The sequence below is a fragment of the Sarcophilus harrisii genome, chromosome 6 (assembly GCF_902635505.1).
Source record: "Sarcophilus harrisii chromosome 6, mSarHar1.11, whole genome shotgun sequence".
NCBI lineage: Eukaryota > Metazoa > Chordata > Mammalia > Dasyuromorphia > Dasyuridae > Sarcophilus > Sarcophilus harrisii.
The window spans coordinates 194311668-194327043 of record NC_045431.1 but is presented as its reverse complement, the minus strand read 5'-3'; the positions used below and the strand labels follow the sequence as shown (position 1 = coordinate 194327043).

The window sequence follows — 15376 nt, the reverse complement described above, 5'->3', positions numbered from 1 at the left end:
GTATATAGCAAAGCTTCTTCAACTATGGGCCACAACCCCAGGGAGGATCAAGTAAATGAATGCAGGGTTCATGAAAAAATTGGCAATGTAAAGAGTTATCAACTATTCTGCCAAGATTTAATTCTTCATGTAAAAATAAACATGTACAACCTTCTCATTAGTATGTAATTTTGCTTTCATCTTTAATAAATGATAGAATTATATGTATACCAAAGAATTGTTTTAAAATAAATTTCTGCATGATATATTATCAATAAAAGTTTGATTTGTATATATACCTATATACTCAAGGACATATAAAAATTTCTTGGGCAAATCTGTCTTATTATCTACCACTTTTAGTAAGAGTTCTATCAAATATTAATCTACATTGAAACAATCTGCATTCATCTTCATTCTTCATAACTAGATTAAGTTTTTGGGGGGTAGGGACTCCTCCTTCTAAAACTTAGTAGGTATTCAATAAATGTTTGTTGAATAAATAAACTTGTCCTTTCTGTGTCTTAGCTTCCCTACGTAAGATCAGGGTAGAATTAGTTTTCTTTCATATTGTTCTCCTATGACAGCTGGAAACCAACAGAATACGTATATCATTTCATGAAAAGAATTATGCACAAGTCTTTGAAGGAAAAGGAATTTGATAATCTGGGACTTCAGATTCTAGTCTATCATTCGCTGGGCCTATTTTTAGTTTCTTTCTATCTAAGTCACCAATTTAAATTGTTTAGAGCATGAGATCCAAAGATTTAGAGTCAGAGTGTATCATCACATTGAACTCTTACTATTATACTTGAGGAAGCTGAGATTCAGAAAAGTTAAAAGAACTTAAATTCAACATGTAGTCAGTAGCAGAGCCAGAATTGACCCCAATTCCCTTGCCTCAATCTCCAACTACAATAAAATAATCGCTTTAGAAACAGAAAACTTCTCTTCCAAGCATTGATGCCAAAATTAACCATGGCCAACTTAGAGGCTGCCATTGTGTTGTCTGACAATCCGTTGTTGAAAAAGAAGCCAAATTTTAGTTTTCCCAAGATCTAATCTTGTTAAGCCCCTTGAGGGCAAGATCTAGTTCATTTCTGCATTTGTGTCTCCAATATTTAGCACAAAGCTTTTCAGTTACTTTCAAGCACTTTATAAGGCTTTTTTTTTTTATTCATTCATTCATTATCTTAAAGTTTTTACCATTTGTGCTTAGAACACTATGCTCTTTTTATGTGTGGGAAAATTTCAAACTCTGAATGGAGTTGCTTTGTATCTCTTGCCAAAAAAGGAAAGCATTATGGGAAGCCCTAGCACAGGGGCGCATTTGTGCTAAATGTGTGCGCAACTGTCCCTGACTTCATCAGTCTTGTGATTGCATGATTTGTGCATTTGTGGACTTGAAAGATGAACATTGGGATGAATCTGTGGAAGTTGAGGCTTTGGGAAGGCCAGTTGGAAATAGCCAAGTCAGCTGAGTCATGAGAATTCACTTGTTTAGTATATTTCTCTCTTAGGATGAACTTTACACATTTTTTTTTCATATTTGTGCTCTTACAATATCCCCCTAATCCTGAGACCATAGTGGCCTTTGGGGTATCATGTGGTTCAAATATCATTCATAAAATCTTGTGGATTGAATTTTTTTAACATTAAAATCTTAGTTTTCTAGAATGATAGGATCAATATCCTTTGCCAAGCCATTTTTGTTGTTTGTTTTTTAATAAATCTCTTTCCTTTGGTTATGTGGGTTTGGTTAAAGTGACTACACTTTTGAGATTTCTGAATGGCTGGTGGGGTTGAACATCTTAAAAAATAATTATTCTTTATCCAAGTGGTTGCAGGTGTGAGCAAATGGAGGCCAGCCTCTGTTTGGTGGTTTGGTGGGTGGTAATTTTTCTACTCTTTTAATTTATCCCTTGGTTTATCACACTGCCCAAACTTCATTGTAATTCAGTGAATATGGGTTGAGTAGGCTCCAGTTTTTCCTTAGGGCCAAGTAAAAAATGTGTATTCCTTTTTCTTGGAAAACTTGAGTGAATGCAAATCACCAAGCTGTTTTTAGCAAAAATTCAACATTCAGGGCAGAATGTTTATTTACTATTTTCTATTTGCATTTCCGTTGGTCTAAAGTGAGGGCAGGGAATTTCTGGTCAGCACCATATAAAATGTCTTTGAAATAATTTGGTCTGGCCCTGTCAAGGCAGCCACAGGTGATGATGAGCTGAAAGCTAGGTACAACCACTTCTCACCACTTGAGTTCTATAAGTTGATAATTTTGCATGGCCTGTGAATGATGTTATAAATATCCAAATGACTCTTGGCAGAAAACATTTCCCTACTTCTAGTCTAAATGAAGGCTGTCCTCCTTATTTCTCTCTACTCCCCCCCCCAGACCCAAACCCTAGAGTTAGACAATAAATATAGCCTTTCATTTATCTTATAATTAATTTGACATAATAAATGTTTTTCCTGTATCCACTTAAATACTAGACCTCTCCTTTTTACAAAGAAAAACAATTAAGCAAAATTAACCAATACCACGACCAGTTCTTTTAATGTATCCAGTGTTCTCTCCCTACTAAGGGAAAGGAAGCAAATTGTTTCATCTGTTCTCTCTGACCAAGATTGGTCATCACAATTACCATCTGATTTGCGTTTCATCTATTGTAGTCATGATCTATATTGTTCTATTAATTCTTTCTATTTAACTACAGGTCCTGTAAACCACTTGGATAAAAATATTACAAATATTCCTGTATTTCTTTGAATCTCTTACATTTATGTTTTGGGACATACTCATATGCCATTACATTTATATGTGGCAATTTGTTCAGCCATTCTCTGATCTACAGGCTCCCTTTTTGCTTTTGGGGAAGACTCTGTGTCTATGTTTGGGGAGTACAATGTTGTCATAAAAATTCCTGTATTTTTTCTGTCCATTCTGGTGCCATATGTGCTCTGGGAATTTTCCTGAAGTCCACTTTGGGCTTCTTCCATAAAGCCTTTGCTATTCTAGCCACAGCACTGATGTAATGCTACCCCTTGGAATGTTTGCCTGCTGAACCCTGAATGGGTAGAGACTTGCCCACGCGAGGGATGAATCATTTGATTCCAAATCTCTTGCTTGAGTCCTCCCAGAGCTTGGTAGTAAAAGTGATCCTGGCTCCTAGCCTAGTGGCAGAGACCTGATGTAAACAATAAATATTCCATACTCCACAAGTTTTCAGTAGCCTATCTACTCATTATTTTCCTGTTGCTGAAGCTATGAAAACAATCCTATTGAGACATCCTATTTGAGGCCACGTACCCTTCTTCAGTCATTGGTATTGACCACTTTTGAATTGGATTGAGTAATATGGGGGGGTCAGCTTTGGTGCTCTCTTCTGTGAGAGCAACCATCTCTTAGAATACCCTAATGATCGTCAAAAATGCTTTTCTTAGAATAAAAATGTTAGAAATTTCCTATTAATGTTAGAAATTTCTGCCACTGTTGGAAGACAAAGTTTCTAGGTAGTCTTGAGCATTTTGCTTTTGGAAGCTCAAATTTTGATTGCTCTTGAGATGAACATTCAGTTTTGGAAAATAGTCCCAGATATTATTCAGTCAGCAGATGTTGGTGATCTGGCAGCGGAGCAAACTCCAGCTGGATTTTCTAAGTCAAAAGGTTCCAAACAGTTCAGCATGCTTTGAACATATGAAGAAAAATAGAGGGGAGGTGTTTTAGGTTAGAATATTGCATTCTGTTAAGAAAATATGTATTAAGTACCTGTTGTACATAATCAACAAATAAAATTGTGCTTGGCAACATGGCAAGTAGATCAATAAGCATTTGTCAAGTGCTTGCTATGGATTTACCACTTGATTTACATTCCTGGCTGCCTGTGTCCCTCAATCTATAGTTCTTTCAGTTTATAAATATTTATGGCGTGCTTACTATGTGTCAAGCAGAGGAACAATATGATGTGTTAAGTGTTTAGGATGCAAAGAAAGGTGAAAACATGCTTCTTGTCACAGAAGTCAAATTCTAATATGGAAATTGGAGATTCTAGTAACTGGGGTGTGGGGAGAGGCAGGCAGCCATATCAGCAGAAGCTGATAAAGTATCCTGTCCTTTACTTTCTAAGGGAAAAAAAATACAGCATGTGTACAATTAGTAGTCTGTGAAAAGTTATTTGGAGAGGAAGAGAATATTATCAACTTGGGGTAGGGAAGGAATGAGATCAGGGTAAGAGGATGTAGTAACTGAAATGAGCCTTGAAAGGATTCATGTGGAAGGAAAGTATTCCAATTATGGAGAGCATGAGGCAGCCAGGTGTCTCAATGGATAGAACACTGGACCTGGAGTCAGGAAAAGCTGAGTTCACCTGCAGCCTCAGGCCTTTACTGGTTGTGTAATCCTGCGTATATCACTTAACTTATGTTTGCCTAAATCCATTGAAGAAGAAAATAGAAAATTTCTTTGTATTTTTGCCAAGAAAACCGCACGGACAGTATGTTCCCAGACATCATAAAGAGTCAGACGTGACTGAATAACAACATGGGGAACATCATACTAATAATACATAAAGCTGAGATGCAGTGGAGAGAAAGGAAAATGACTATCATCTACTTTAGCTGAAGTGTGGAGTGTATGAAGGAAAGTAATGTGAAATAAGACTCCAAAGGTCACTTGGAGACAGATTGCAGCAGGCCTTAAATGCCCAGGCTGAGAAGTTAGGCTGAAGTCCTAAAGAAAATTGGGAGCAGGTGAATAGCTGCTCAAACTCATGTCTTGGGAAGAGAAGTTCAACCTTCTTCCTAAAGCAAGGTGATTAGACACTAAAGAAGGGATATAATATAAAGTAATGAACTAGGACACAAGAGACCCAAGCATTAGTTCTGGTTCTGCTCACACTCGTTGTGTGACCTTGAGAAATGAACTTTTCTTCTCTGTGACCCTTAAAATAAAGGGTTTGGCCATCTCATCTCTCAGATCCTACCTGACATTCTATTGAGTCATACTGAGGTAATTCTGATATTTTTAACCCTTTGGGTGCTTTACACATAGTAAATCAATAAATATCTGTTGATAGAATGAACTAGGAACTCGTTAATTGCCCTTGGCAATACTGCTGCCTTTAAGTCCTGGAAAAAGTCCCAGAGCAGACTTGTTTAACTTCCAGTGGAAAAAGCACAAATTTGGGAGAGGAAGTCCCAGCCCTTCCCAGGAATGCCTAGGAAGGAAGAAGGCCAGATGCTAAAGAAATACAACAGGATAGTGAAGCGGACAGCAGAGAAGTGATCATGGAATCCCCTAGCGTAGACAGGGTGCTACTTAAGCCACACTGGATGTGTTCAGTATACTTCTAACCAGTAGTTTTTGTGCCTCATGCAAGTGGAGAGTAATAAGCAAAGGATGTTGCCTAGAATAGAACTACTGGGTAGAAGAATCATGGCCGTAGGATACCATGAAAAAGAAAGAATCACATCCTGGATGAGGCTGCCAGGGGGTGAATCCAGAAAAGGAAGGAAGAGCACCCAATGGTGTTCCTTGGGACAAAGCCCCAGAGGTCCCATCCTAGTTATGGCTTTGACACCAAGTGTTTATAAAACTCCACCCTAGAAATGGTGATGATATGCTAGAGCTACCTGGCAGGACTGATCTTCCTTTGAACCTTGGGCTCCCGTCAGTGATAGGGATGGTGGAAAGCAGGAAGACAAAACCAGTAGCCCTGGTGCACTTGATTTACATTCCTGGCTAGCTGTAAACCTCAGCCTATAGTTCTTTCAGTTTGTAAATATTTATTGAATGTTTACTGTGTGTAAAGCAGGGAAACAATATGATGCAAAGATGCCCTTATGGGAGATTTCACCCCAAATTGTTAATAATTTAACACCTGAATTATCAGCTAACTTCTTACCAGGAAATATTTGATATCCATATGAGAACAAGAATAGAATCTAGTTCAGGGGTCCTCAAACTACGGCCCGCGGGCCAGATGCGGCAGCTGAGGACATTTATCCCCCTCACCCAGGGCTATGAAGTTTCTTTATTTAAAGACCCACAAAACAAAGTTTTTGTTTTTACTTTAGTCCGGCCCTCCAACAGTATGAGGGACAGTGAACTGGCCCCCTATTTAAAAAGTTTGCGGACCCCTGACTAGATTATGGGGTAAGGTTATAGTGACTCCTAAAGAAAGTAACATCAGGCCTCCACTTTTTTCTTATTTGCATTCAGTTCCGGGTAAAATGAAGTTGCAGTGAAAAATAAGTGGGATTCTGGAGGGAAAGAGACATCATTGGAAAGATACAGGTTTGGGAGGGGAGAAGGAAGGGAACAAGAATTTTGCCTCGGGGGTTGCACAACTTTACAGAGTGATTAGATATTCGCCTTCTTGGCTTTTATATAAAGTAGTGAAAAAAGATTGGCTTTGGAGTATGAGCATAGGTTCAAGTTCTGTTACTTTCTTTGTAAACTTGATGAATCAGTTAGACCTGTTTCCTCAGATGAAGTTTCAAGGGCTTCTCTAACTCTAAATCTAGGATGCTACAGAAATATTATCTAATTAAGTTTATTATCAATTATCTAATATGAATATTATCACCATTGTTTGCTTCTGGGAGACAGTGCTTCAGCAGCACAAGGGATTGCAGTAAAAATGCTACTTTTTACAGGTTAGTTTGATCTTAGCAGAACATTTTTCCAATCTTGTAGGGAAATAGAGGTTTGAGCTACATGCTTACTATAAGATGTCAGATTTATGGCTGGACCCAAAGCCTATGGTTCAGAGGCAGCCTGGTGTAGTGGACAGAATATTCAAGATGGAATCAAAGATTTCTGTTCCATCCATCATTATCTCTGTAATATTGAACAAGTCAATAGACTCCTGGATTTAGTTCTCCTCATTAGAAAATTAGAGTGGGAGAAAATATCTCTATGATGTCTTTTCAGCTCGATATGGGTGATCCTCTGACATGCTGGAGAACATCCTAATGAGAGTGATTAGGATAGTGAAAGACAATCTGAAGAAAGGAAAACTTAGGGAAAATGTGGTAACTGGATTCAAGTATTTATATAGCTGTCTTGTGGATGAAGGATTCTCCCCTCTTTTGGGGGAGTGGATGGATGATATGGAGTAAAAAGTGGCACTTTAAGGAAAAACTTTCTCACTCTTTTGAGAGAAATGTTGTATCAGGAGATTGAGGATTCTTGGAGATCTTCAAATAGTGACCTGTTGACCACTATTGACTGTGTTGTAGAAGGAAATCTTGTTCTGCAGCAAATTAGACAGAAGTAAATGTAAATCAACACATATATGTTCACTTCTTTTTTCTATTTTTTTTCTCTCCCATGGTTTTCACTTTTGCTCATTTTTCTCTCCCAACATGATTCATAAAACGTGTATTAAAAATAAATTAATAAATTAGACCAGAAAACCTCTGATATCCCTTCCAAACTGTGAGATTCTACAATTCTATAAAGATACCAAGTACAGGGTATCTACCAACCTTACCTCAGATACATTATGCTTAACTATATTAAAAGGAGCCCATAAAAGAGTTATGATGAATCTGGGCCTACTGGTGTCATTGAAAATCACAGTATGGCCCTATTATTGGAGATTATTGAGGAAGTTTGGGAGTTTAATTTTGTTCTAAATCAATATTTTCTTTCTTTTAACTCTATGACTTTAAGTAGATCCTATTGCAATTTTTCAGTACATGCAAACTAAGGCCAGGTCAGGTGAATTTTAATAAGAGAAAAATAGACAAGAGATATTTTCATTAGGCAAAAATGAAAGTAACTTTCCAAAATGCAGAGAAAATGGCAAAAACTACTTCAAAGCAGACATGAAAAGGAGAACTTGATCAAAAGAATTCCAGGGAAAAGGCTCTCTACTATATGATGGGCAATGAACTTGTTGCCACAGGTAAGAGGTGAGCTGGAGGAGGGGCCATAGACTCTTTGAACTTTTGAATCTTTTAAAAAAAGATTTTAGGGGGAAAATATAAAGCAATCAGCATATTATAGTTGCTAGTTATAGAAAGATACTTTTGTATACCTGAGGATTTTTATTCTTTTTCATTGTATTGGTCCCAGTTAGTTGATTCCCTGATTCCCCCCACCAGCTCAGCTGATGAAATAACAAAAGGGGACTGGTATCAGAGAAGGGAGGTGATTGATCATTTAAAAGAAAGCAGAAAGAGGACTCTACATTCTTTAACCCTGTTTACTAAGAATTTAAAAGTTTTTCTGGTGGAATTGATGAGGCACTGGCCATTGACAAAGAATGGCCATGTTCCTGATGGTCTTTAAAAAATTAAGACTGGAAACCCTAGAAGTAGTTGAGATCCTGGAGGGAAAGGCAAGAAGCATCTTCCTATGGCCAAAGTAGGTGGAGAAGAGTTAAGATATTTGGAGTTCATTCTACTGCTACTCAACAGCTTTTGAATGTTTTGGAGCCAGGGAATAATGTGCAAAATAGCATTCCACTGGCTTCCAGTTTAAGACCTGAAACCATACTTCTTTTTATCTGTTACCAACTGGCGGCAGTTTGCCAGAACTTGAGGGGCAATCAAAGGGGAATTAATTCCCAAGGGGCTGAAATTACAAATCCTAGAAATCAGAGTCACAGTTGAGAGGGACCTTAGTGATCTTTCTTGTCATGGAAGTGATAGCTTTATAGCATGAGAGTTAAAAAAAAAAAATCTTTGTCCCTTTTGGAGTTCATGTATAAGAGAAGCTAAACTCTTACCCAACTATTATCCTATAATAAAACAAACATTGCTTGTTATGTGTGCAAAGCACTAACCCAGATTGTTGATAAAGATTTACTCTTTACTATATGATCCTTGATTTTCTGCAGACACTTATTTAGTTGTATTCTGTGTGAAGGATTATTCTAGGGACCAAGAGAGTTACAGAGTATGGGGTCCCCCCCCCCATCATATTTCATCGCTAATAAATTTAGGGCGCATATATTGATTACCATAGTATCAAAAAGCAGTGTTTATGTACTATCCCAGAGAGCAATGTCATTGCTAAATGTTGGGGAAGGAAGAAAAACTTGATGGAGGAGGTGACGTGAATTGAGCTTTAGAGATGGTCAGGGTTCAACAGACAGATAATGTTGAGGGACAACATTCTAGGCTTAAGGGGAAGTATGAATAAAGGCAAAGAAAGCCCAGAGCTTTTGCAGTGTAGTTGCAGCACAGAGCATGGAGAGGAGAGGTGGTAGACTGTGGAGGCTCTGAATGGCAAGCTAAAGTGTTTGAACCATGCTTGGTAAGTTGGAGGGAGGTATTGGAAGGTTTTAAGCAGAGGAATAGCAGGATCAGGTCCTCCTAAGGAAAATGCATCTGGCGGCAGCAGCCCAAAAGCTTGTTTGGAAAGTGAGAGGAGAGGCAGGAAAACATGCTGGGAAGATGCTGTGACTGGTGATTGGTAATGAGAACCTGTAGTAGAATGAAGCTGGGAAAAGTAAAAAGGAGAGGGGTGGGTATGACAGAAATGGGCAAGATTTAGTAACTGATTGGGGGAGAAAGCTGAAAATCAAGGCAGGATGAATGGTGTACCGATGACTTTAAAAAAAAGAAAGTTGAAATCATCAGGTGGAAGAGCAGCAGGATTAGGGGAAAGGTGATAAACTTAGTTTAATTCATGTTAAGTTTCAGGTGCTGTTAAGGACCACCGTGTTGGAACTGTACCAAATGTGGCTGGAGATGGGAGGCAGGAAGCATGGTTCAGAAGTCGGGGTTAGAAATAGATTTGGGAGGTACATAGGATCTACTTTCCCTATTGCTCTGCTGACTTTCGTTGGAGTTATTGAGAGGGAGCAGAGGGAAGAAAAAAGGGCCAAGGACAGAAGATGGGGGGTAGTGGGGATGGACCTTAAGAAAGTAATAGCAAAAAAGCAAAAGAAAAGGAACCCAGATAGCTGAAGAACCCAGAGAGGGCGTTGCCTCTGAAACTAAGGTGGAAAGTGTCTTCAGAGGGACAGGGAAGTGATCAGCTGTGCCCAGATTTCCAAAAGGATTGTTTTTGATCATAATTAACTTGAGAGACAAGTTTCAGTGGAATGGAAGGAACACTGTTGAAGTAGCCAGTCACAAAGGGTGAAGGAAAGCAAATGATGATGAAGTAGAATTTTCAGTTATACACCCAGAATTTGGCTGTAACAGAGAGGAGACATGGGAGAGTATCAGAATGGGATAGAAAGACAGAAGGAAGGAACTTTTTTTTTTTAAAAGATTAGAGACACCTGGATATATTTATAGAGAGAAGGGGGAAAGCTCCCTTCAGGAGCGAGTAGCTAATAGTTACAAGGTCCAAGTGGTGATTAGCTTTATGAATAGCAGAGATGGTCCTCTGGGAGAGAAGGCTGATGCTGAGAAGTTTGGGGGACTGTAGAGGGAAACAGAGAAGATATTAGATGACTCAGTTTCAGGGAAGTGTAAGAAAATAGGAAGGTAACAGAATGTATTAGTAACTTTGTCAAGTACCTGAGTTTTTGTACCATAAGCTTATAGTTGCTAAAAGATGTTCAACATTTAATGACTCACAAGAAAACTGAAGCTAGTTTCTACCCTGCTTCTTTTTTTCTTGATACTTTTTCTCCATATATATGTGTGTGTGTGTGTGTATGTTTATTTCTTCACATATATGTATATGTATGTTTATTGGTGTATATGTATGTGTAAATATGTATGTGTACATATACTTACACTCCACCACCATAGACGGCAAAGAAAGCCAACCTCATACATTAACTATATCAAAAAGTATGTGTCATATTTAAAATCCATAGCCCTCCACCTCTCTTTCACAAGGAGGCAAATTCTACTTTTCCTTTATGTTTTTGAGATCAGACAAGGATTTGGATGTTATTTGTTCCCCAGGACCAAGACAAATCCTTAGAAAGAAGGCTTCAATTTTTCCATGTTAACTTGAGCTCATATTCCCTTACCAGTATCTAAGAATCCCTCACCTTTGTAGCTCTCTCATACAGCTCCCATTAATCTTTCATTAATCTTCTTTGTTATTTTGCCATTATCTCACATACCCACACACAAGCTTTCAAATGACCTTGATTTATTTCTTGTGGAGTTCTAAAGGATGGGATTCTGTGCAGACATATATAAGTCTGTGCGCGCTCTCTCTCTCTCTCTCTCTCTCTCTCTCACACACACACACACACACACACACACACACACACATTTGTATATTGCATTTCTGTGAGAGGCAAATCCTTGGGATTTCAGGATTTCTGCTTAGAAGCTGGATGCTCCCTCCATTTGTATATATTTTTAGTTCCTATTTTCTCCACTTATCACTCCTGTTCTGATCTCTGTTAACAATTAGGAGTCTGGGTTATATTCATTTGATTTAGGTTGCTTCTGATTAGACTATAACTTAGCACTGAGATTTTAAATAGTTTAAAGCTTCTGGAAGTAGTGCTCTGAGATTTCTTCTGATCTTATCCACTTATACTTGGTCCAGATGAAATTCTGTGCTTTCAGTAGTAATCGTGGGCAAAAGATGATAATAGGGAGAGTGCTGCAGAAACAACAGGACTTAGATTTGGACTCCTAGATTTCAACCTAGAAGGGATTTAGAAGTACCTTCAGTCTAACCTTTTCCTTTGACAAATGAGAAAGGGCAAGAACCAGGGTGGGTTAAGTATCTGAGATTTTTTCACTCTATCCTCTATATCAAGTTGCTCCTCATTCTTAATACATATAAACTCTGTAATAGTTAAAATAATTATGTTAATAATAATGGCAATGATGCCATTACTGTTGTGTCTCTGCAAGGCAAGATTTGGTCTCCTGCTTTGCAGAGGATCTGGAAACTTGATGATTATCTTAACTGAATATTTTCATGCCACAGAAAAAACTGGATTACACCACCCTAACTCACATGAGATTGCTTCATACCACAAAACCAGCCTAGCATTTCACAACAGATTGATCCCTGCCCACTGGGAGGGCCCACTGGGGAAATCAACTTCAGGATGCATGATAACTTGGTATATCTGGTATCAGACCTACATAAGGAAGCTGGATTTTCTGGGAAATCTAAATTTCCAGAAAGTCAAATAAGACTTACAAAAGCAGTGTCCTCTGCCACCCAGTATGTCCTAAATTTTGGCCGGCCTCCACAATACAAACGGGGTTGAGACAATTTTATATATTACATGAGGCCGTGGTTCAGAAAGATCTCCCAAAGGAAGGAGCATAATACTAGGCTCAGTAGAGACAGTGATACAAGGACTGAAGAAAGCTAGCTTCCATTAGTACTATGCCTTGGTTTAACAGAAGCTCTAGGATAACTTCTGTTACTATCACTTGCCTCTTGAGGAAGTTGAAGGATTACAAAAGAACTTGGACAAATTAATTGTCCCTTCTGGGGCTCTGGTTCCTCTTCTGTGAACTGAGTGGTTGAACTATAATAGGGTTCCCACATTCCCTTCCACCTCTGATTCTGTAATCCTGTGACCTTCCTTAAATGGGGTTCCTAGCACTAAACGCAATAGTTAGAGAGAATTCTACCCAAGGATTAATAGTTGTCAAGTTTCTTCATTCAGGCCAAAAGAACCATCTGATAGGGAATGAGAATATCATTATAGATGGGAATTCGGTTATTTAGTCCTAAGAGAGAAAATCCTTTCCACACTATTCCTAACAAATGGAGTTGCCCAAGATGTGACTTTAAAATGTCAGAAATGGGGCCTGGAAATATTTCCTCCAGATTATAATTAATCCTGACCCATTAATTGCTTCCTTTTGGGCTTGGTTGTTCCAAAAGTTGCAGATCTGCCTGGGTGCCCTTAGACTATCTCAATGTCCACAGAGATAGCACATGACTTTATCATCCTGAAATCCATGTGTACTTTGTATGCAAGATTCTTTAGATTCAGAAAAGAAAATGAAGTGAGTTTGGAATGACTTGTTTTTGAGCAAATGAATGTAAACATCCTCCTTATCTCTGCCTCTAATATTCTGAATAGAATGATTCTCCTCTCTGATTACTGATTCCTATCTTTTTATCTCCTACACTTGATGGTAAAAAAGATCTTCTCCTAGATCTCTTCTTTGCCCACATTTTGACTTCTGTCCCTTCCTAAGTCAGGGATGACCTGAATTCAAACCTGACTTAAAACACTTAATAAGGGGTGATCTTGGCAAGTCTTTTTGGCCAACAGGGCAAAGAACAGAACCTACTTCTCCGGGTTGTTGTGAGAATCAAATAAGATAACATTTTTTAGCACAGTGCCTGGAATATAGTAGGTACTATATAAGTATTTATTCCCCTCTCTGCCCCCTTCTTTTTATTCATCTCTTATTGACTTGCTACTATAATTCCAGACTATTCCAAATCTCCCTCATCCTTAGGCTCCCAATTTGTCTCACTTTTTCTTTTCTTTTTTTTTTTTTTTTTTTTTTTTTGGGGGGGGGGGTCTAGTACATGGCCTTACAGCCTATTCTATCCCTTGCAAAGGGTAGCCCTTCTACTTGTGCCTTTGATCTCAATACCTATGAGACCTGAATCCACTGATCATTCTCTTATCTCTCTACAATTGTTTTACCTTCACTTTCTGCAAACATGTTCTATTGTTGGGTATAGAAGATTGAGTGATGGGTCTGGTCCAGAATATCTTGAGTTCAAATCTACCCTCAGGTATTTACTAGCTTTGTCATCCTAGACAAGTCACTTAACCTGTTTGCTTCATTTTCCTCAAGTAGAAAATGGGGATAATAATAGCATCTATCTCTCCTCTGTGCTGTGAAGATCAAATGATAATATTTGTTAAGTGCTTAGTATAGTGTTTCCCTTCGATCCTTCTATCCTTTATAACTCAAATATCTTTTTTTTTTCTAAAATAGTCTATGCTTAGATTATTTTTTTTTTTTTAGCCTGATTTTTTTTTCTTTTTTTATAATAACTTTTTATTGACAGAACCCATGCCAGGGTAATTTTTTACAACATTATCCCTTTCACTCACTTCTGTTCCAATTTTTCCCCCTCCCTCCCTCCACTCCCTGTCCTAGATGGCAAGCAGTCCTATATATGTTGAATATGTCACAGTATATCCTAGATACAATATATGTGTGTAGAACCGAACAGTTCTCTTGTTGCACAGGGAGACTTGGATTCAGAAGGTAGAAATAACCCTGAAAGAAAAACAAAAATGCAAGCAGTTTACATTCATTTCCCAGTGTTCTTTCTTTGGGTGTAGCTGCTTCTGTCCATCATTGATCAATTGAAATTGAGTTAGATCTTTTCTTTGTCGAATAAATCCACTTCCATCAGAATACATCCTCATACAGTATCGCTGTTGAGGTATATAATGATCTCCTGGTTCTGCTTATTTCACTTAGTATCAGTTCATGTAAGTCTCTCCAAACCTCTCTGTATTCATCCTGTTGGTCATTTCTTACAGAACAATAATATTCTATAACATTCATATACCACAATTTACCCAACCATTCTCCCACTGATGGGCATCCATTTATTTTCCAGTTTCTAGCCACCACAAACAGGGCTGCCACAAACATTTTGGCACATACAGGTCCCTTTCCCTTCTTTAGTATCTCTTTGGGGTATAAGCCCAGTATTCTATGCTTAGATCATTTTAACAATAGTCTCTTTCCCTCCTAGAATCACTTACTCCCTCTTTACAGTTCCTTGCAGTCTGACTACTGATCTCACTGCTCCAATAAAATTCTCCCCAAGTAACTGGGTACCTTTTGATTTACAAATCCAGTAATATTTCTCAATTCTAATTCCCCTTGACCTTTTTATCACAATTGCCACTGTTGATCATCCCTTCCGTGTGAATACTCTCTTTCTTTGAATCCCCAGACACTCATTTTTTCCTACTGCCTTTTCAGACTCATTGATTGGGTCTCCTCTTGTCCACTACATGGAGACGTCCTCTGAGATTCTATTCTTTTTCTTAGTCTTTTTCTGGATAATCTCCCATCCTATAATTTCATTTGACTTCAGTGCTTGTGGTTTCCAAGTCTATACATTCAGCCCCGAAGATCTGTCTGGCAAATCTAATTACCTCTGGGTCTATTTGACTTAGATGCCCCTCCTGTCAAGGCTTCAATCTTAAAGCATCCAGGGCCATGTCCAGTCATCTTATAATATGGCCAATGGACCCAAATGACTCCAGAGAAAAAAGTGAAGGGGGTACCTTCCCTCACTTATATCTAGTTCACGTGTGTGTCATGACATCATTTCCCTGATGCCATGGTCCTATTTGAAAGCAAAGGATAAATAACAGCCACCCCAGTTTGAACTGATTCTCCTTTTATCTTCTCCATTTTCACAGTAACCAACCTCCCTATTACTCTTCTATGAAAATTACTAGTTATCTTTAATTTTTCTCTTTTTTCTCATCAT

The 15376-nt window shown here is 38.3% G+C and overlaps 1 protein-coding gene across 21 annotated transcripts in view; it reads left to right on the top strand.

The window, feature by feature from the left end:
• Window positions 1-15376, top strand: part of PPFIBP2 (PPFIA binding protein 2) — a 181574-nt gene that overhangs the window by 103859 nt on the left and 62339 nt on the right. The window contains exon 1 of one of the 21 annotated variants that reach the window (XM_031942184.1): window positions 8800-9250. The exons of the other annotated variants lie outside the window; for them this stretch is intronic. The gene's annotated coding sequence lies outside the window, so the exon portion shown is untranslated. Of the gene's footprint in view, window positions 1-8799; window positions 9251-15376 lie in introns of those variants that run through there. 21 annotated transcript variants of the gene reach the window in all.